Here is a 21,235-nt window from a genome sequence, read left to right on the forward strand (position 1 = left end):
CAAAGAAAGCAAAAGGTGATCACCATGCCTCACATTACTGTATAAAGGGTTTCGTACTTGCTTTCCAAGTATGTACTTTTGTTTCTGATTCACTTTAATATACATTGAACCTGTGTGTTATGTATGTGTAAAAAGTTTCCATATCGTAGGTTTGGGCTTACGAAATTTTATCCACATCAAATAAGTTCATAGCCATCAAAGTCAGCAAGGATGAAATTCTTAGAATTCTTAGATGGACTTGTTCTCATGCTCCATCTTATAAATCATTGAGCAATAAAGTTTTTCACTCAAAAAAAGTAAGCAATCAATCACTTCTGATTTGCTTATTTGTTTATGTACAAACTTTTGTTATGTCGAGACTTGTACCTAGCAAAGAGTAGTTAAGGTACAAGGAGGACCAACTTGAAGGACTTAATGTAGTTCCTGTTGTTGGAGAAAGGAAGATTGAAGGGGTTGAACACTTTGTCGACACTCGTGAGTCCTTTAGAGGGCACGAAGAGCATGAACCCCATGTAGAAAGCTCTGTAAATGTGTAACATATAGAGCCAGAACCACGTATGACGGTTCAGACTAACCAAACAGAGCTAGAACCACATAAGCAACAAAAGTTCTCCAGGCATCATCATTCCAAATCGTACAAGATTATTAGGGAGGAAATAAAAGAAGTTAAAAAATATTTGGCGAACTTGACTACCATGGTCCGTCAGATGAGAGATACATTTACGTCCAACATCATCTGATGGGCCAACAACTGAACGAGATAAAGATGATGGTCCATCGTCTATGTGAGGCATGTATTTTTGTACAATATTTTAGATATTCTAAAATGGGCGATCGTTTAGAAATTTTAATCGATTGTTTAGAATATATATAAAATCGTTTAGATTTTCTAGACGATCATATAGATTGTTTAAATGATCGTCTAGATTTTCTAGATGGTCCTATAGATTGTCTAAACTATCGTTTATATTTTCTAGACGATCATCCATATAGGCCGTCACACCAGGATATTGATGGAGCTTAGCCCAATATATCTGAAACTTAGACATTATATAATCTTTCACCGCTAGGTAGAAGTATAGGATTACATCCTTAAAAGAACTCTTATACAAGAGTACCTCTGAGCGGAAGCGGATCTTTCCAATTCATTGTGAAAGAATTTCTACATATACATTCAGACATACAGATATGCATTAACAATGCTAAATTACTAGCATGCTTAAAGGATGAATAAACAAGAGACCGAGAGAACATACCAATTGAAGACTTTCTTCACTTGAAATCTCGCCCTTTGTGCAAACGAACTCCTCTCGCTAGAACGTTAGGCAATCGTTCAGCAACTCTTCTGTCATCCACCATGAACGGCTTCGCACGAACACCAGGAAACAGGGACGACACCACCACGCAGAGCCCTTAGTATTCTCAGAGTGAGAATCCACAGTGTGGGCTTTGTTCGGATTTGATAGATGCAAGTAGGAAAGGCAATCGTGTACAAAGATCAAACAAGTGGGAGAAGGGATAGACTATCGTATAGTCGAGTGCTTGATCGTTTAGGCAAGGTACACGATCGTGTAGTAAAATCTAGGTGATCGTCTATACGGTCATTTAGATCAGCTTAGGCGCTAAGCAATCATCTAGGAAATGGTAAGCGATCGTTTATGAAAACGCATGCGGGTGTACGGTCGTTTAATAACGCGATGCGCTATCGTATAGACTCTTAAATACTATGCGATCGATTGCTAATCACACTGTGAGCAAATATGTGTCTATCTTGCAAAATGAAAACCATTTTCATTTTATTCTTTAGTTATGAAAACTGAATTGAACTTCCCACTAACGCATGAATCCAGAGAAAACGCCGGGTAATTATCTCATAACCGTCTAATTAATAAAATAATAAATCTAGTCATATTATATTCATAACCTATAGTTTGATATCATATATCAACCATAGTGTTTCTTCTCTACTTGATATAAATCATATTTATATGTAATTTCCTCCAAATTAATGTATCTCTTACATTTAGTCAATCATATCATATATAATTAACCAGTTCAATTATATCATATATAATCGAACTCCATCTTGTCAATTTGAAATTAGAAACTGACCCAAAAACTGATTCTCAACTTGTATTCAAGCTACCAAGGGGACTTTATGAACCTATGGCTCGAAGCTTCAACGATACGTGAATAGCTGATGAAACTCTTTAGCCACGAGATCCACCATCTGTTAACTGCCAGGCATTCCACTAAAGACCGACAACTGAACTCTTCTTACCACAGATATATTTCTGTATCCATCAGATATAACCAATTATGAGTATGATAACCTTTCACAGATGCTCGTAAGTACAGTTGGGCCAATCTACCGTTTTGCCCCTGTAGTTACATCTAACTCCTAAAGTACCACTGATCCCTCTAATGAACAATACAACATAGTCCTACTATGTGTGGGCAACTCTCGGGCCATGAGAAGATGTGTGGCCTCACATCGTTCAAGACCCGAAATCAGCCCTTAAGGGAGCAATCTATCTACTTACCTCTACTTTGGGGAATGGGTGAATTTCATCTTGTATAGTTGAGTTCCCAGCTCCCAAATCAGACGAATCCCCAAAGTGATAGGTTTGAGTTGGCGGCCTGGCCACTCGCACCCATGCAAATCAAAGGACCACCCTCAATGGCAGGAGTTTCTAACTCACTCAAGATTGAGGTCATGTTATCTATGGTCATCTTAGTGAAGTGAAGTCTCTGTCATGAACGGTGTTATATAACGAGATGTTGACACTTCATGGTCAGATCTTATATAAACTTTTTGTATAGGATGCCCTAGCTCGCATGTCGCCTACACGAATGATCAGGATCAGACCATCTGTGACGAGTCACAACACTTGTAACTATTCCACAAAGCGGGCCGCATCCATAGCATTACCAGGATAAGGTTTCCCTCCTATATCTATATACTACAGACCATTTTGGTTATCTCTTAAGACATGATCCACTTGTATGTCACCACATAATAAAGACAACTAGAGATTTTAGTTTATTGGTTTGTGGTAAAGCAAATAAAACATCCAAATATGCAAAGTCAAGAAGTGAAGTAAATATCATGTATTATACATCACAAGCGTTTGTACAAACTATTTACAAACTATAGGATACGAGACTTTAGGGCATCATACCCATAGTCCTTATTCTTGAATTTGTCAACCAAATTGTTCCGAATATGATATATATATAGGGCATGAAATGCATCAGGGAATATACTTGCAACAACCTTTGCAAGAGAGATGTGACGATTTGATATAATCACTAAATTGGGAACGTCTCCTATTGAAGCCTTCAAATAAGCCATGAACCAAGTCCATGATGCATTGTTCTCACCATTTACAACACTGAAGGTGATAGGATATATGTTGTTATGGCCATCGATAGCATTGCTATTAACAACACACCTTTGTATTTCTCGTGCAAATGGGTCCCATCAACAACGATTATTGGATGGATGCAGTTTAGAAAACCCCTGATACACGAACCAAGTGCCATGAAGACGTACTTAAAGTATTGTCTGTCCTCTACTTCAACCTCAAATATCGTACCTGGATTTGCAAGCTTAAGTGCCTCGCCATATGGCCTAACAATAGCATATGATCCTTCTGCGACCCTCATGCAAACACCAATCCGTACTCTCTAGCGTGATAAGCCTGCCTATAACTTATGTTTACTCCATAATCTTGTCAGATATCCTCAATTATATCCCTTGGGCGGTATGTTAGACCAACTTGTTCGTATTTGGACTTGATTAAGTGTCCAATAACCCAACTTTTTGCTTGTCGATGATTACCAATTCTCATTTCAAGATAACATGTATGTTTGCTGGGATATTTCGACACTTTGAAGGAATCACTTTCTTTCATTTTTTTGCACACGGACCCTCCACTTGCATTCCTCCACCGAACACTGGATAGTTAGCAAGCTATTTGTTGACTTTTTTACACGGTAGTCAAAGTTCTTTCTTATTGCAAACATCGATAATTTAACTGACAAATCATATTTCGAAAAGAAAATTTGACCAAACTTTATATCCTCGTCATTCAGACAGTCATGAGGTATTATGATGAGGTCGTCATACGATGGGCACTCTGATGGTCTGGGTATATCAACAAATAGTTCGGTTGGAACGATGGAATGCATTAGAACCGAAGCCATCACAATTGGTAGGATAAGAGCAGATGGGTTTGGAACATGGATGTTAGGTGTTGGAGAAGTTTATAGTCCTAAAGATTGTCCATATCCATGTTCAGTATCAAATTGTGAAGTACATCTGGGTTCACTGTTCTGACCAAACAAAGCTTCACTTCGGTCATCCCCCAAGTTATATGGCTTAATATGATCATCAAGTGAAGAATGGTATGAATATTGCGTGTCGGAATGGTTGCAAACCCACAATTTTGAATAGTTGAAATTGGTTGATCGGTTAGATTGCAATGCTGGTACATATTGTCCGTGTGTACTTCATGACTTTCGCAAGGTGTAACTGATAAAAATAACGACATCTAGGATGTATTACTACCTTCCAAAAAGAAGCTAAGATTTTCATCGTCGACTATGTCAATTGGGGGAGCCGATACAATAGATTGTAGTAATATTTGATGTGTATATCAAACATATCCGGATCGATATTCAGTCGTTGGTGCATCATACTCACTAATTCACTGACTGTTATATCATTTTTGACTTTCAGACCTTTCATATGACCACCAACATAATTTCTTCTGGACTCATCCCAATTCCCACAAAATCGTACAAAGATGTGAAGTAGCATCATTGATCTACAATGGGATAAATAAATCAGTGATAAGTGAACGATCGTTTATACATTACTATACGATCATTTATGAATGTTTACACGATCGTTTATAATTTACTATGCGATTGTTGATAAATTACTACACGATCATTTATAATATACTATACGATCGTCTAGTAATTTATGAACGATCGTTTATATTGTAATGAATGATTGTCTATATATTACTATACGATCGTTCATTTAATGCTAAACGACACTTATTATGAAAGCGATCTGGGACAAGAAATCGTAGAATATCACTTACATTATTCTCTCCGTTTCTGAATTTGACAATGAAAGCGATCAACGAAGATGTTGGACTGAAACTCTGAGAGAAAGCTACGAGAGAACAATGAGAGAATTTCGTGGGGAATTTCGACAGAAAGTGAATACTGAGAGTTATTGGTGTTGATGCCCTAAACTTTCGTTGGGTTCTATAGTTTGTAAACACAATATTGAACAAACGTTTGTGATGCAGTAATATATGATATTTTTCTTCACTATTGTCTATGGAACATTGGATGTTTTAATTGTTTTGACACAAAATAAAAAACTAAGATCCCTGGTTGTCGTTGTAGCTTAAGTATGTTTGTGGTGACATACAGGTGGATCATGTCTTAAGTGATAACCACAATGGTCTGTAGTATATGGATATAGGAGGGAAATCTTATCCTGGTAACGCTACGGATGCGACTTGCTTTGTAGAATAGTTACAAGTGTTGTGACTTGCTACAGATGGTCTGATCCTGATCATTCATGTGGAGACATGTGAGCGGGGGTGTCCTATACGAAGAGTTTATATAAGATCGGACCACGAAGTGTAATAGTCTCGTTATATAACGTCATTCATGACAGGGACTTCACTTCACTAGGATGGCCATAGGTAACATGACCTCAATCTTGAGTGAGTTGGAAACTCTTGCCTTTGAGGGCAGTCCTTTCATTTGCACGGGTGTAAGTAGCCAGATCGCCGACTCAAACCTACCACTTTGGGGATTCGTCTGATTTAGGAGTTGGAAACTCAGCTACACAAGATGAAATTCACTAATTCCCCAAAACAAGGGTAAGTAGATAGATTGCTCGTTTAAGGGCTGATTTCGAGGCTTGAACAATTTGGCGTCACACACATTTTCATGGCTCGAGAGGTGTCCGCACATAGTGGGCTATGTTGTATTGTTCATTAGAGGGATCAATGGTACTTTAGGAGTTAGATGTAACTACAGGGGCAAAACGATAAATTGGCCCAACTGTACTTACGATCATCTGTGAAGGGTTATCGTACTGTTGATTGGTTATATCCAATGGACACAGAAATATATCTGTGGTGAGAAGAGTGCAGCTGTCAGTCTTTAGTGGAATGTCTGACAGTTAACGGATGGTGGATCTCATGGCTAAAGAGTTTAGTAAGCTATTTAGGAAAATGATATAAATATGATTTATATCTAGTGGAGAAGAAAATGACCATGGTTCATATGTTGCATATGATGTGATATTAAACCATAGGTTATAAATATAATATGATTATATTTATTTTTTGATTTAAACAATTATGTGATAATTGTTCCTGGTTTTTTCTCCGTAATCGAATGAGCTAGTGGGAGGTTGCATTCAGTTTTCGTAACTGAAGGATAAAATGAAAATGATTTTCATTTTGCAAGTGATCAGACATTCGTTCACCGATTGAGTACACTGCCCATCGCCTAGCAAATCGAGAGCATACACGACAGCTCAAAGTTTACTAAACGATTGTGTACACGCACACATTTCCTAAACGATCGCATATAATTACCTAAACAATCGTCTAGCTTTTTCTAAGCGATCGCACGCCTGAGTGTTTTACTAAACGATCGTCTATACGATCAGCCCCAGTTTCCTACACGATGGTGTACCTCTATTTAAACGATCAAGCATCCGTCTATGTGATAAACATCCGATATCTCCCACTTGCTTGGTCGTGGTAAACGATCGTTTCTTCATCCTTCCCTCTATCGAATCCAACAGAGCCCACATCTCCTGGATTCTCACTCCAAGAATACCGAGGATTCCGAGTGATGATGTCTTCCCTACTGCCATGTTCGTGAGGAGTCCGTTCGTGGGTAGACGACAGCGAGATTTGGTTGATGATTGGTTTGGTTTGCATAGTGAGAGCGAGAGGTGCAGTCCATTGACGAGAGCAAGATTCAAAGCGAAGAAAAGTTCTTCAATTGGTATGTATCTTGTTCCTCTGTTGTTTAAAGTTTAAAACATGCTGTAATTTGTTGTTAAGTGCATAACTAGTTTGTTTGATTGTGAATGCGGTAATTCTGTCACAATGTGTATGGAATGATCTTGTTTTCGCTCAAAGGTACTCTTTGATAAGAGTTCCTTCAATGAGAGTGGCCTTCCATTCTCTTCACAATAATGTTATTCAATGCTATTGGTAGAATATTAATTGGAAATAAATGTTTTGGCAAAATGTTGGTGTTGTATTGAATGCACATTGAATGAAGAGCTGAAGAAATCGTTGAGGAAGAAGAAATGTGGTGCGGTTTGAGGAGTTTTAAAAACTAGGGATAATTTTAGAATTTCACATGAACAAAAGGTCATTGATAAAAAAGTTTTTAAGAAGAGGTTATTAATAGAAAAGTTTTTGGATTATGAGTTATTTTGTGAAATTTTCCGATGACAATTCCCTTCGCCTTTCTTGTTTTGTTGAAAACTTCTTCCTTTTTTTCATAGGACATCTTTCCTTTTTTTATTTTTTTCAGTCCTCAATTGATTTGAAAGCTCAATATTTGGAGAATCTGCTGCGACTTCTTTTTGGTTGGCTACGCTAGCTTAGGGTCCTGTGAACGAGAAGGATTCAAAATTATGATCATTTCAAGGAAATTAGCAACAACCTCCTTGGTGAAAGAGCCATGGATTTTTGGATGTTTTCTGGTAAGCCATTTTCCATTCACCGGAGCCACAATGTGGATCAAGTATGGTTTCCCATCTTTATCTAAGATTTGTATAGTTGCTGGTACAAATCCACAATAATTGCCTTGCACTTTGATTCGAACTTCAATCAAATCTAATTTACGCCAGGTTTGGTAACCAATATCCAGAAAATCTCCACATGCATTCTCAATTTGTTTGAAGGTGTTAACATTCCAAAGGTGAAGAGGAATTGCCCTAAAACGCAATCAACCTCCATACCTTGGTATGAATTTTGGAACCGAATGGATATTAGAATCCCATTAATCAAATTTAACCATGAAACCCCCCGTTGTAACCCATCCTTGGTTATAACAAAGTAGACAGGCCTGTTCAGGATCGCGTATATCGCTTTATCAACGTGGAAGGGATTGAGGGCGTCTATGGCTTCATTTACGCTTTTTAGGGATTAAAGTATTCTTCCCCAATCATCGTGGAAGCATCTCCTTAATCAAATTATCATAGAGTTCCAGTTGAAATATTATTCCTTTGTGTTTTCAAAGGTTTCCTTTGTAACATTCAAAAAATTTTCTGCTTTAGTCGAGGTCGTGGACTCCATATAATCAGAATCGAAAATAGATGTATCTCTGGAGGAGACGATTTTCGCATAAGTTTGTTTAGATTGCTTCTTATCGTTTCCATTTTCTCTATTTGGTTCAACTTCTTTGGGTTTTGTTTTGTCTGCCTCTGAATATTTCTGATCTCTTTAGATTCAAAATTTATGAATGTCAGCATGCTGTGGAACGCCATCCATCCTTTCTTCTCCGATCCTTCGAGAATCATGATACAGGTTTTTCGACCTTTGTCATCTAATTTGAATATTTATGCAATGACTCCTTTCTTGTTGCTTGTTTTTTTTACCCATATCGTGAATACATCATACCTTTTTTCTTGAAAAAAATCTGTTGTTTCTCGAAGTTTTGAGCAGCGTTGTGAAAGAGGCCTGCATCCATTCGACTGTATCAGGGTAGATCGATATGGAAAAGGATTTGTAGAATCCATATTTCGTTAGGGGAATACTTTTTCCACCAAGCCTGCGATCCCAGTCCAGAGCAAATTCTTTCTTTTCTATGAAGATTGATCGTGTGAGCTGGTTTGAGAAGGCCATCCGGCCATTCACCAGGACTGTTAACAACTAGCTACATGTCATTATAAATAAGAAAATTAATCATGGTCGTGAAAAGTAGTGATAGAGCAGTTTACAAGTGCTCCTTTATCTTTCATTTTTGTTTATAGCCTTATTTTCCAATCTTTTTTGTTACGCTCTTTTGCTCTTTTTGCATCTATATACTCTCCATCCTTGATATTCTTTCTTTGTTATGAGATGCCCTTTTAAAGCTTTTTTTTTTTTTTTTTTTTTTTTTTTTTTGCCTCACTGAATATTTGGGACATTGAAAATTTCATGAATTTGAATCATTTGCTTAAGCATGCTAGTAACGTTAAGTTTTGCAGTTCTCAAAATTAAAAGTATCCTTAAATTATAAGCATGCTAGTAATGTTAAGTTTTGTAGTTCTCAAAATAGTTTTGGACCTGGAATTGACATTTGCTCAAAATATAAAAATTATCTTCCTTTGTCATTTTAATGAAACTTGGAATGTTTTGTTTGATCTCTGCTTAGTTTTCGTTACAATGAATTTCAACATTGATCCATGGTCCTTTGGCCCAATATTTGAGTTCCCCATTCAATTTGGTTGAAATCTATGAGTATGATGGATTTCAAACACTGTTCCAGTGAGATTTCAAAAGCTAATCTCATTGAACTGATAACACGAAAGTTTATGAACTCAATTAAATTGCTTGAATCCTCAATTAAATTTATTTAGTGGAAGAGGTGTGAAACCTGGGGACTACAAGGCTTTAACCATTATAATCACAAAACATTTATGGCATTAAAAGCATTACCAACAACCATTTGACTAGGGCCTTACGTATTCAGATTTTAATGGAAGATTATGTGAGCTCTGTTGAAAAAAAAATGTAATTGATTATTTCTCCTAGTTTGTGGTGTTGAATTTAGATTCTTGATTTGAATATACTATCATGATAGATCAATAAAAACAGTCATATTTTGATACAAAAGTTTCTTATAAAATTTTTCAAACATGTTTAATAAGCTCAAAAAATCTATCCAAATAACATTAGACTTAGGAAATGTTTACAAAACTATTGACAAGTAGGTGATTATGGAAATGAAATAAGAACAAAGCATCAAAACATCTTAATAAATGTATCGAAATATGGAAAAGGCAAGTGATGATGGTATTAATCAGGGTTACAAGGAAGCAACAACAGAACCCTCAGCAAATGGAAGAAAGAAAAAAAATTATTCTCTCTCTAAATAATTGTATATCGATGATATACAAGATATGAAATACCACTATTAAAAAAATCACATTTCTTGACGTTTGCAATTTTAACTAAATATTTTTATGGAAAAAATGTCTAGTAATATGTAATTTTAAAGAAAAACGTCCAGAAAATGACAAAAAAAGGTGGAGGTTTAAGATTTTTCGAATTTTTTTACGCTGATACATTACTTGATGTTTAAAAAGTCAAGTTTAAGCTATGTTTTCTTGTCATGATTTAAATGTTAAGAACTATTGAAATAAGTTTTAGTTAATTAGACTATTAAACTTCCCCACTTTCTCTTTCCCTAAAAGCACGCCCTCATGCCTCTATCTATTCTTTCTGTATTTTCCCTCTAAAACAAAACAAAGCTGTCAAAATCGTGAAACCCTAATTTTTTCCCCCAAGCATCAGGCGTCAAACCTCATCTCGAGCGTCTCTTGCGCAAAATCGTGAATCTAGGGTTTGTCTTCACGACGTCAGTGCTTTCACGTTGTTGCTGCGTTGTACGTTTCACCACGTTCTTCAGACTCTCTTTTCGTTCTTCACGTCGCCGCTGCCTTATACGCCGTCGGTGAGTTTTCATCTCTATTTTAGTTTTTTTCACGTCAACAAAGAAATTAGGGATTTGAAAATGTCATTAGGACTCGCCATGGAGAAATAGGTTTGTTTATTGATGCCATTGTCATTGTCCAACGGAATGACGGAGATCTTCTCTCGCACGTGAGGATGGCACCAGTTGCATGACAACGACCCATCAGAACTCGAGACGGAATTCGACTTCGACTCCGATTGTCTATTAGCCGCTTGTGATTTTCCATTTTTGCTCCAATTCAGCGGCGCCATGTGCTTTGGACCGTTTCTTAATCTTCAGTATACTAATATACACACATTTGAGTTGTATAGTTTGAAGCATTCCTGCAAATGTCGTTACTTGTTAGAGCATGCTGAAGATAACTTCAAGTAAATGCAATGCTGTTTTTCATGTACATGTTGGCTAGCTGAATTTTGCTGTTCTGAGTCTTTGTGCGTATCATAATGAAGTAGAAACTGATTTTGTGCTTTTCCACTCGGTTTGTTGCTTTTTGCACTAATGAATATGAACTTCTTTTTTATTAGCGTGAAGTAATTCCTCTTTTCCATCTTGAGCAATTCGTGTTGTGAATATTTGCTATTGGATGGTGTAAAGTTGGAACTGAGACTTGATTATTTGGAATGTTCGGTTTACTCTTAATACTGTGTGGCCTACTTTTGGCTACCTTTTAGAGAGAAAATAATTTGGCATGTATCATTTGCAACAAACGCCTGATTCTGAAAGGATTTTTATCCAAAATGGATAACTTCATAATTGTATCCAACTGTGAAGATTAATATGTTAGCTCCAAAATTTTCTAGTGAATCATGTTACTGCAATATAGTAGTTGGTTGGAACTTGTCTTTTTCCCTTGGGTTTGTTTAAATATATCATTATATTGAAGGAAGTGGTTGAAGGAGTAGCAACCATGGTGGAAATGAAGACAGCCAGAGCCACATCCACTTAGTTTGTTGTATGTTAATCTGGAAAAAGAAGAGGTATGTGGGAGAGAAAGAGGAATTAATTTCGATTGCTATCTTTTTCATTGGCTTAAAAAAATTGAAAATAAGCTATCTATACGTGTTTACTTTCGAAAATAAAGGCGTGTTTGTGTTCGCCTCGTGATTTGTATCTAAAAGTGCTTATGAATGAGGGTGAAAGATGATAACTAGATGAATGGAGATGAATGACGAATTGCTTCTCTATATGAGAAGAGTAGGCGATGCTTCGAAGTGGATGTAGCACACTCGTGTAATGCATATAAGCTTTCCTAAATCAAACCCAAGTATAAATCTAACTTAGGCTTCCTGATAAGTCTAGAGTCGAACACAAGAATTTTAAGATAGTCTAACCCAGTCCTTGCATTGCTTCAATTGTAGATGGCTCCTAGATTAATAAGTGAAGATTATTTACATTAATCTCAATGCATGCATACAAGAAAACCTAGGAGTTCAAGGGAAAAAGGAGGATTTATGAGTGAATGGTGCTAAGTGTTTGGGGATATGCATTGATTCCAAGCAAGATGAATAAGTGTGTGAAGGTGTGAGAGTAGAATGAAAATGATATGGATGCTTGTTTACAAACAAGTGTATGTGTATGCATTAAGTCTTTGTTCTTTAGATCGTGTTGTTCAACATTTCTCAATGTGAATGCCACATGTATTTCTATCTCTAGGATGTATGCGTCGGTGACAGAGAATGGTAAAAACACAAGAATTTTTATCTCTAAACTTACTATACGTTCTGACTCAATGTGTTCTTTAGTTAACCTACTCTCTCGAGCAATTTAACTACTTAATAAATTTAATCAAGTGATTAAGATGATTAAAGGATGGAATTCAAGTATGCAACAAGTCAAAAAAGCGGCGGCCACACACAAATTTGAATGTAAACAAAGTGATGATCAAATGTAAGATTGAATTTAAAGATATAAAATATTTTTACAACAATCTCAACTTAATCGAATGGGATGGTAACTGAAAATGAGAAGTAAAAGAAAAGGAAGAAGTCAAGTCGTAGAGTTCAATCTCTTATTCTCTTTGACTTGATTTAACAAGATGGCTACTTTTGTATGTGTTAGTGATGTGTTAAGGAATTTCATGTGTTTTTACCACTAAGAATCCTAATTATTTCAACCTTTAAGAGACAATAACTTGTATTTCTACAATTTATCAGTGTTGTTTAACTTTATATAGGATAACAATACGCCTTAGTGATCAACAATGCATGTGCAAAAATAACTCGGTTCTTAACTTTACGGTTTAGAGTAGGCTTATGGTTTCTTCAAATTTTTAGTCTAATTGGTTTCTTTTTGCTTATTTAAACAAGTGGTTTGAAGGCAAAAAAGGGATATGGATGAGATTATGAGATTAGATAGGTGTCTTTATGACACACCCCCTCCTAGATTACCCTCTTAATCTGGAAGAAGATGTGACGGTAGCAGTTACTAGCCCTATTGCCAGTACTTACCACCTTAACCCTCCGAGTACCAACCTGATAAACATTATTAATGTACATAAACAGCTCGCTCCCATAAGGCTCTACATAATTTTGTATAATCACATGCAAACAATCATGACATAACATCTACAGGTAAAATATTTACAGTTGGGCCCAAACTTCACTAATAAAGCCCTGATCCCTCTCAAAACATGTGTACATGGATATAGACTATCAACCTAAGTTCTTTATACTAGTTGGGCCTTTCAGTGGCAAGCAACAGCAGGATCAACCTTGGAGAATCTAACCGCTACCTGGGAAAGGAAAACATAGAAAAACTGTGAGCTAGTTGCCCAATGATAGAAATCATATTATACCATGCATCACATTATTATAAAACATGTAAACATACTGGAAAACGTTTCAAGCAACTTCCTTTAAAACATAAACATGATCATATCTTCAAGCTTATGAGAAGAAAACTCATTAAACATCAATAAACATCATTAAACATCATTAATCCTTAGTTGAGAACGAGCATACATCGCTTTAGCTCCCAACTTCTGTAACCGGCCAAGAGACCCATACTTCGGCCTCTCATACAAAACTACCTACATGCACATGGAGTTTTCTAAGTACCGTCAACACCTTAAATACTATTACCCAGATACCTTCTTTGTGTCCTTCAGTATCGGGTTCTTCTCCAACATCAAATCAAGCTTTAATAGTAAAAAATTTATAACAAGAATCATTCTATCATAGTCTTTCTCTAGAAACACATGTTTCATCATAGAAACTTAACTTTTGTAATGAATTTACATTATACCTTGGCATGTTTTAAAACATATACAAGCTGGAGAAGAAATGCTATACAATTCATAAAACATTTGTTGCTTGAGAACATACAAACTCATCATCAACATTACTAAAAATTGCATGGTCTTTTATACATAAATATTGAAAACATTAGGTTCATTTTAGTCACTCACTACTCGTCTAGGCTCTTAACGGTTTGTAGGCTTTTCCTAGCTCTTCTCGGCCTGAAGCAACATAATTCCTTGTTAGATTCCTTAGAATTTTCATCAAGATGCTTCAAATAGTTTGCTTACTAGCGAGACCCCTACTAGCAGGATCAACACTAGCGAGATCGTCACGAAGGAGATCTTCACCAACGAGATCATCACTAGCGAGATCATCTTCTGAGCGAGACTTAGCATGAAATCAACGAGATTCTTCTCCTGAGCGAGATTCAGCACAAAACCAGCAAGATTATCATCCTGAGCGAGATTTCCACAATTCATATCTCACTCTCGCTCTCTACGGTGAGCTGCTTGCTTGATCTTCCCAAGCAGCTGCCTGTTTACGCATCGAAATCCTATTTCAACTTAAAAAATTCATAACCCACAATCCAGAACTCTTTTCAAAAAACTTTCTTCTACAAACTTGTTTAGAATTGAGTTAAATTTCTTACTTTAAAATTTCAGTTCTAAATTCCTTGTAATTTGACCTGGAGCTTCCAATCTTCACCCCTAGCCTTGATTAATCCGAGAATTTGGCCCTTCTGCAATTTCTTTACTTTTCATCCTTCTTCCTGTGAGATCTTTCTCCGGAAAACCAACATAAAAAACTAGATTCTCCCAGCTTTCAAATGGCACCGATCTCACTTAATTCGCTCAAATCATTTGTCAAAACCGAGTGTCTGAAGTTCATCCTCCTTTTATACTTTCAGGCGTCTCCCATGATTGAATATTCAACCGCCACCTCACCAACGTTAACTTAGTGCTTCCAGCCAAATTCAATTGATAAGTCTCTTTAATTTTTTGTTTTCTTTTCTTCATTTGTAATTCCCTGTAAATATACCATAAATTTCCACTTATCAATTGATTAACATAACATCCTCATGGCTAAACATACTTATATAGGAAATATAGAATTCGGGGTCTGCTAACGTAGTTTTTCTGCACTGAAATAGATTATATTCCATAAGTTGTAGAAGCCTAAAATCTGCTCTAAGACCTTAGATATACTATGTACTTATGAGGCTTTAATTTATCAGAAATGGTTATCTTGTCACGAAAAGTCAAGAAACTCCTTTGCAAGACTAAATAGTTGACATAAAATTTGTTCTTCAATCCAGATTAAAGAGGAAATCGAAGAGTTTATCAATGCAGTTTATACCTTATTCCGAGGTATGTTATTTGTCTGGGATGTGAACTTAATCGTTAAATTATTGGTGGATCAAAAATATAGTAAATTATATTTTCTGCTATGTTTTTTTGACCTTGTAGTTGGGGAAGTATTGAAAAAGGAAAATGTCGCTCTATGATGCATTTTTCTAATCTTGCTATGCATCTCAATGAGTTATGATAATTTGTTTCAATAGACGTTTATTCAAGCTTCATAGGCATTCAACATTTTCATATCAATGAATTTGGGGAGATCTAGAGTATTTGGGTTCTAATATGTAGCTTGCAAATATATGATTTTATGAAAAATCTCCTTTCTTCTCTTCTATGAAAAACATATGCACAGTTTGGATATTATTTAATTCTAATATTAGAAATTTTTTAAGTCTTTCATAGGTGGGTAATTGCTATAAATTGTGCTAGAAGATGTTGGATCAATGTATGCATGGATACTATTGCTCGTGAATTGTGCAAAGCACGTCACCTTTTCTCTACTCCATCTTCCTAGAATCAGCAACAAGGTATGGTTCTTTACCACATACATGTAGTACTAAAAGAATGTGATACATTTGACTTGGTTTTTCTTTCTTTTAATTTTCTTTTTTACTAAAGATGTGTTATTTTCTGTGTTTTTGCCCTCTCAATTTAGCTTAAAGTTGGATAGCGGGCACAAGTTACTTTGTCTTTAGATGAATAATGTCGGTGATGAAGCATTGATTGATTTTCCTCCTACCTTAATTTTTAGTTAATAAATTTAGGGAGTGTTATTCTATGTTACTACAACTTTCAGCTTCCCTTGTTATTTTGTCTTTATAAGGTTCATTGTCGTCTGTGTGTTCCATCATTTTCTTCTTTTGCAGAATGCTTGGTTCGATGGTTACATTGTTGGAACTTTTTTTTCTTTATAAAAATATTTCTTTTTATCAGGCAACCCACCCATCCAACCAGACAGACGACAACAGCAATGTCACATCCCGCCTCCTGAGCCTGAGAGGAGGTGTGAGGGATCGCAGATACCACCCACTTAACTACAAAGTTTACATCAACAACTCTTAAAAACCCCAGAAGTGTGACTGTGGCTTGTGGCAGACCTTGACCTTAGTAGCACCCTGAAACTCTTCACCCTTCGCTATCTGTGAAGAAAAATATGAAAGAAAAGAATGAGCTTCACAAAACTCAGTGAGTGGTAAGCAACTTCTAGAGTCTATTTCAACTCATAATAACAAGTATATCATATATACAAGGTTAATACTCAAACCTCAGCCTTGAATGAGTTTGTTTTCTACCTACACACACGGTAGATAGTTAACTGTTACTAATCATAAACGTTTACTCATTTGTGTTCCCTTTTGTTCCCCATGTCTCCTATGTGCACATAGCTCCCCATGCATGGGCTCAGAAGCTAGGTCCGTTGGCCCTCTAACCATCCCATACAAGGTTCCTTCCACAGGCTCAAGAACTAGACCTCTCGATCCCCTGACCATCCTGTGAGGTTCCAATTTTGGACTCAGGAACTACGTCTATTGACCCCCTGATTATCCCGATCACATATGCTAGATACTCATTTATAACATAAACATACACAATTTACTCTAAAAGATATGATTTATACTTGAAGGAAATTACCACTCACCTTGGTAAGAATAGGAATCTTCCTCTTTAGAAGTTCCTTTAGTCTTCTCGGGCTTCCTCTTGAATCCTAAGATCCAGATTCAACTTAAAGCTCAGATTACTCATAGTTATATGCTTTATCTCGAGATACTTTCTTCTACAAATATGCTCTAAAATATCTCAGGAAGCTTAACTTAAAATATTAGCTTATAAATCCTCGTGGTTTGGTTGGAATCCTCAAATCATCAAGACTGGCCCAAGCTTACCTGACAGCTCGACCCTTCTATCTTTTACTCACTCTCCAACCCGATTCCTTGGAGCTTCTTCTCTAGCATCCATATCCTAAAAACTAGACTATCAGAACTTTCAGGTGGCTTTGGAATCACTCAAAACGCAGAAGTATTCTGGGAGAACTCCTTGTCCCAAGTTGGTGCTACTTCTAGACTTCATTGTCCAACAACATCTCCTTCTCTTTGAACTTCATGACCGACGCATGGTCTTACTCCCAACGCATGGCCTTCATGATCAACGCATGGTCTCCCCCCAATGTATGACCTTCATGATCAACACATGGTCTCCCCCAAATCTACCTTCTAACACTCTTCTTTATGCTCTCTGAAGAGGATTTGGCTTGTGATTTGAAGAGACAATCTGTGATGGTATTTATCGGGCCAAAGGAAACGATCCTTATCATCTTTATCAAGCCTCCAACGCATGACACCTCCTACTTTGGGGTATTTGCACCATGTTTTGCCACCACCTACTCCCTTAACATTCACCTACTCTTATGCCACACACCTACTTGAGTTGTCTTCCTCATGCATAAGACTTCCTTTGCATGAAACTTAATTCGTCCAGCTCCTACTAACTCAAGCTTCAACTTTCTCTTGGCATAGACATTTGTCTGGATGAGCTCATCAGCCTTGCGTAACACAAGCCTTAGCACCGCTCCATCGCTTAGTTCTTGCATCTATCACTTAGCTCCAATGCCCCATCGTGTTGCTCAATCATTTAGTAAATGATCTCGCGCATAGCCCATTGCTTAGCTGCCACGCCCATCGCTTACCTCCATCGTTTAGCGCTGACGCCTTATCGTCCAACACATCCGTTCATCACTTAGCGTCATCGCCCAGCGCCTGCGTCTATCGCCCAATGCCCATCGCTTAGTATTCCGCCTATCGTGTAACGCGTATACTCATCGGCTAGTGCAGCACGGCTATCATCTAGCGCCCACGCCCATCGCGTAGTGCCATCGTGTAGTCTCTCGCTTATTGCCCGCGCATCGCTTAACGCTTAATGCTATTATCTAGTGCTATTGTCTAGTGCTATCGTCTAACGCTATCGTCCAGCTTCTACGCTTATCGTCTAGCGCTTACACTGATCATGTAGTGTCTTTGCCTATCATATAGCCCGATCGTCTAGTTCGTCACTTCTCATCGTTTAACGTTGCGCGCATCTACACGATCGTCTAGCGCATCGCTTAGCTCCACGCATTTACTATATGATCACTTACCTCATCGTATAGCACCGCTCATTTGCTACACGATCGTCTGCCTAGCGCCTTGCGCTCAACATCTCGCTCTCTCCGCTCTTGCTCACACAAACTCAACGCATGAGCAACTTGGGCAATGCCTCTTGGCAACGCCTCGGCCAACATGCATCCAACCTCACAGGCTCACACATAGTTGCCTTCGGCTTCATACTGCACCTATCCTCATCTCATGCATTAGCACCAAACACATGGTTTCTTTTGACTTTACACTTAACCAAAATTTCACTAATTAAGGCTTATCTCCAAACTTCTTCAAGGAAAATCTATTCAACACTTAGAAATTTCCTTCTCTTTAACCTAGGATTTAACTTTCACTTAGTTAATTCTCTTAATTACCTAATTAAGTAGGAAAAATGGAAATCCGGGTTTCACAAGCAATAACACGCACGTGTGGGAAAGGCCATTTGCTCCCTTTCTATCTACATTTTTGAGTAATTTTGAGTAATATTGTACTAGTGCCTGAAAATGGGGTCTGTTTGTTGAGAGGTATGTGTTTAGTTTCCATTATAACGACTGGGTTTTTGGTTCTGTTTGTAATTTCAAGGAGTAATGAATTGCTAATTTTCTTCATGGATTAAGAGTAATGGTACATGATGTTTTTTGGCTTATGCTATTTCAAGGTTCTGTGCTTGCTTTATCCTTATAATGAATAAAATCAGTGTTGAAACTTTTTACTTTTGAACATGGCAGTTTGTTTATTTAATATTTTGATCCTCCTGTTTTGCCCAAAAAAGGATTGAAACAAGGAAAAGAAAATGTGGATAACGTGTCAAATCATAGGTCTTTCAGATGAGAACGTATAAAAACCTTCAAACTTATAACACATCATTCTAATTTTTTCTTCATTTGAATGTAGAAGAAAGTATCTTCAAATTAAATGATTTCGATCGAGCTAACATGTGTAAGAAGGCTCGAGTTAATAAGAAAGGAGAATACGACAACGAAGATGTTCAAGAAATTGTTAATCGAATAGTAAGACAAGTATTAAATTTACATGAAGTATATGACATATAACTTAATTATATTAAATTTCATTTCTTTAGGATGAGATCTCAAAGAATATAGATCCATTGTGTCACAATCATCACTCTCCCAGTGATGTCTTAATACAAGCTTTGGGTACTCAAGAAAGTCACGGGCGTGTACGTGGGGTTGTTAGTTAATTGTTTCATGTGTTCATATGGAGATGGTGATTACAAATGTGGTGTTGATAGTTGTTATGAGTAGAATGATATAGTTTTGTTAATATGGGGTAGAGGGATAGTTCTGATAGAAGTTCTGGAAATGTAATTTTTGAAACGGTTCATGTTGGTTTGATTGTTAGAATTATGTTCCTTATATTCTTTTGGAAGTGTCCATATGGGTCTACCCATATCCTTATAGTTAACTTAGAAAATCCTTCATGGAGTTGTAAAATTTTATAATGACAATGTTGAAGAATATTATCTTTTGTCATACTGGAGAAAATTTTAGTAAAAATCACAAACATACTTGACGAGTTAAACGTATCAAGAAATAAATATATTCTTGACATTTTTTCAGTATCAATTAAAGTATATCTTGACATTTTTCGCATATCAAGTGAAAATATTCTTGATGATTTTTATTTATCAAGAACGTTAATATTCTTGACATTTCAAAAATGAAGTGTCATTGTTCTTGATATTCTTGACACTGGATTCCTTGACGTTTTTTAAATGTCAAGTGTTACTTTTCTTGAAATTTAAAAAACATAAAGAAACACTGTTTTTGTAGTAGTGTACATATGTTACAAAGCACTAAATTAAATATAATATACTTTATATATAGTTACTACAATTAATGCAATTAAGATATACCATCAAAATTATATAAATTTATTTGAAAACACTAGAAAAATTAATGTAAAAACCTAAATTAAAACTCAATTGACATATTAGTAACCACAAGGTTTGTGGTTCAAATCCCCCAACCCCCAATTACTAAACAAACCTAAATCAAACTATTGAAATCAAATTAATGGAAATTATACCAAAAATAAAAATAAAGTACGTCAATTTATTTGTGTATATACCCAAAAAAAATATATATATTAAGTAGATCCTATCTTAAAAAAACTTCAATCCTTAAAAAAAAAAATACAAAAACAAAAGGAGTGAACATACAAACTTTTATCTTTTAGAAAAAATTCAAAAGATCACATCTTAAAACGAAACCATTATTTGAAAAAAAAAAAAAAATAGATTGCATCATGAGATCTTTTATTTAGTTTATTTATTTAAGATAGAAGATTTCATCTCTAACCTAAATCCTAATTTATATATAAAAAAAAGAATAGAATGTATATCTTCAACGTGAGTTCTCATATTCGATTTTTTTTTATCTGAAACATGCTATGTTTTTATTTTTGAAAAAATAAAAAGAAGTACTGACAGAAGAAATAATAAATTTTAAAGTTTCATTTGAAAAAATGACAAAAATTTCAAAATTATAAAAATAGCAAAACAAATTTATATAATAGAAAATATTAATTAGCAAATGATAAAATTATTCTAAAACAACAAAATTAAGTCCAAACAAAAATGCAAAGATATAGTGCTTCAAGAACAACACGAATACCGCGAATACACATTACCTAAACAATCGAGAGAACAAAAAATATCTAAACATTCGAGAAACAAAAATATTTGAGAACAAAAAATACAGTATCTATACATTTGAGAAACAAAAATTAAAAATCA

The 21,235-nt window shown here is 36.0% G+C and overlaps 1 long non-coding RNA gene across 1 annotated transcript; it reads left to right on the top strand.

Moving 5' to 3' along the window:
- The first annotated feature begins 10,459 nt into the window (after positions 1-10,459).
- On the top strand, positions 10,460-11,272 carry LOC150036376 (uncharacterized). Its single transcript, XR_016529751.1, has 2 exons — positions 10,460-10,728; positions 10,799-11,272. It is a non-coding gene; the product is annotated as an uncharacterized LOC150036376 (long non-coding RNA).
- The last annotated feature ends 9,963 nt before the right edge of the window (positions 11,273-21,235 follow it).

Source organism: Benincasa hispida, chromosome 5 (assembly GCF_027475165.1).
Source record: "Benincasa hispida cultivar pf3 chromosome 5, pf3_genome.v1.1, whole genome shotgun sequence".
NCBI lineage: Eukaryota > Viridiplantae > Streptophyta > Magnoliopsida > Cucurbitales > Cucurbitaceae > Benincasa > Benincasa hispida.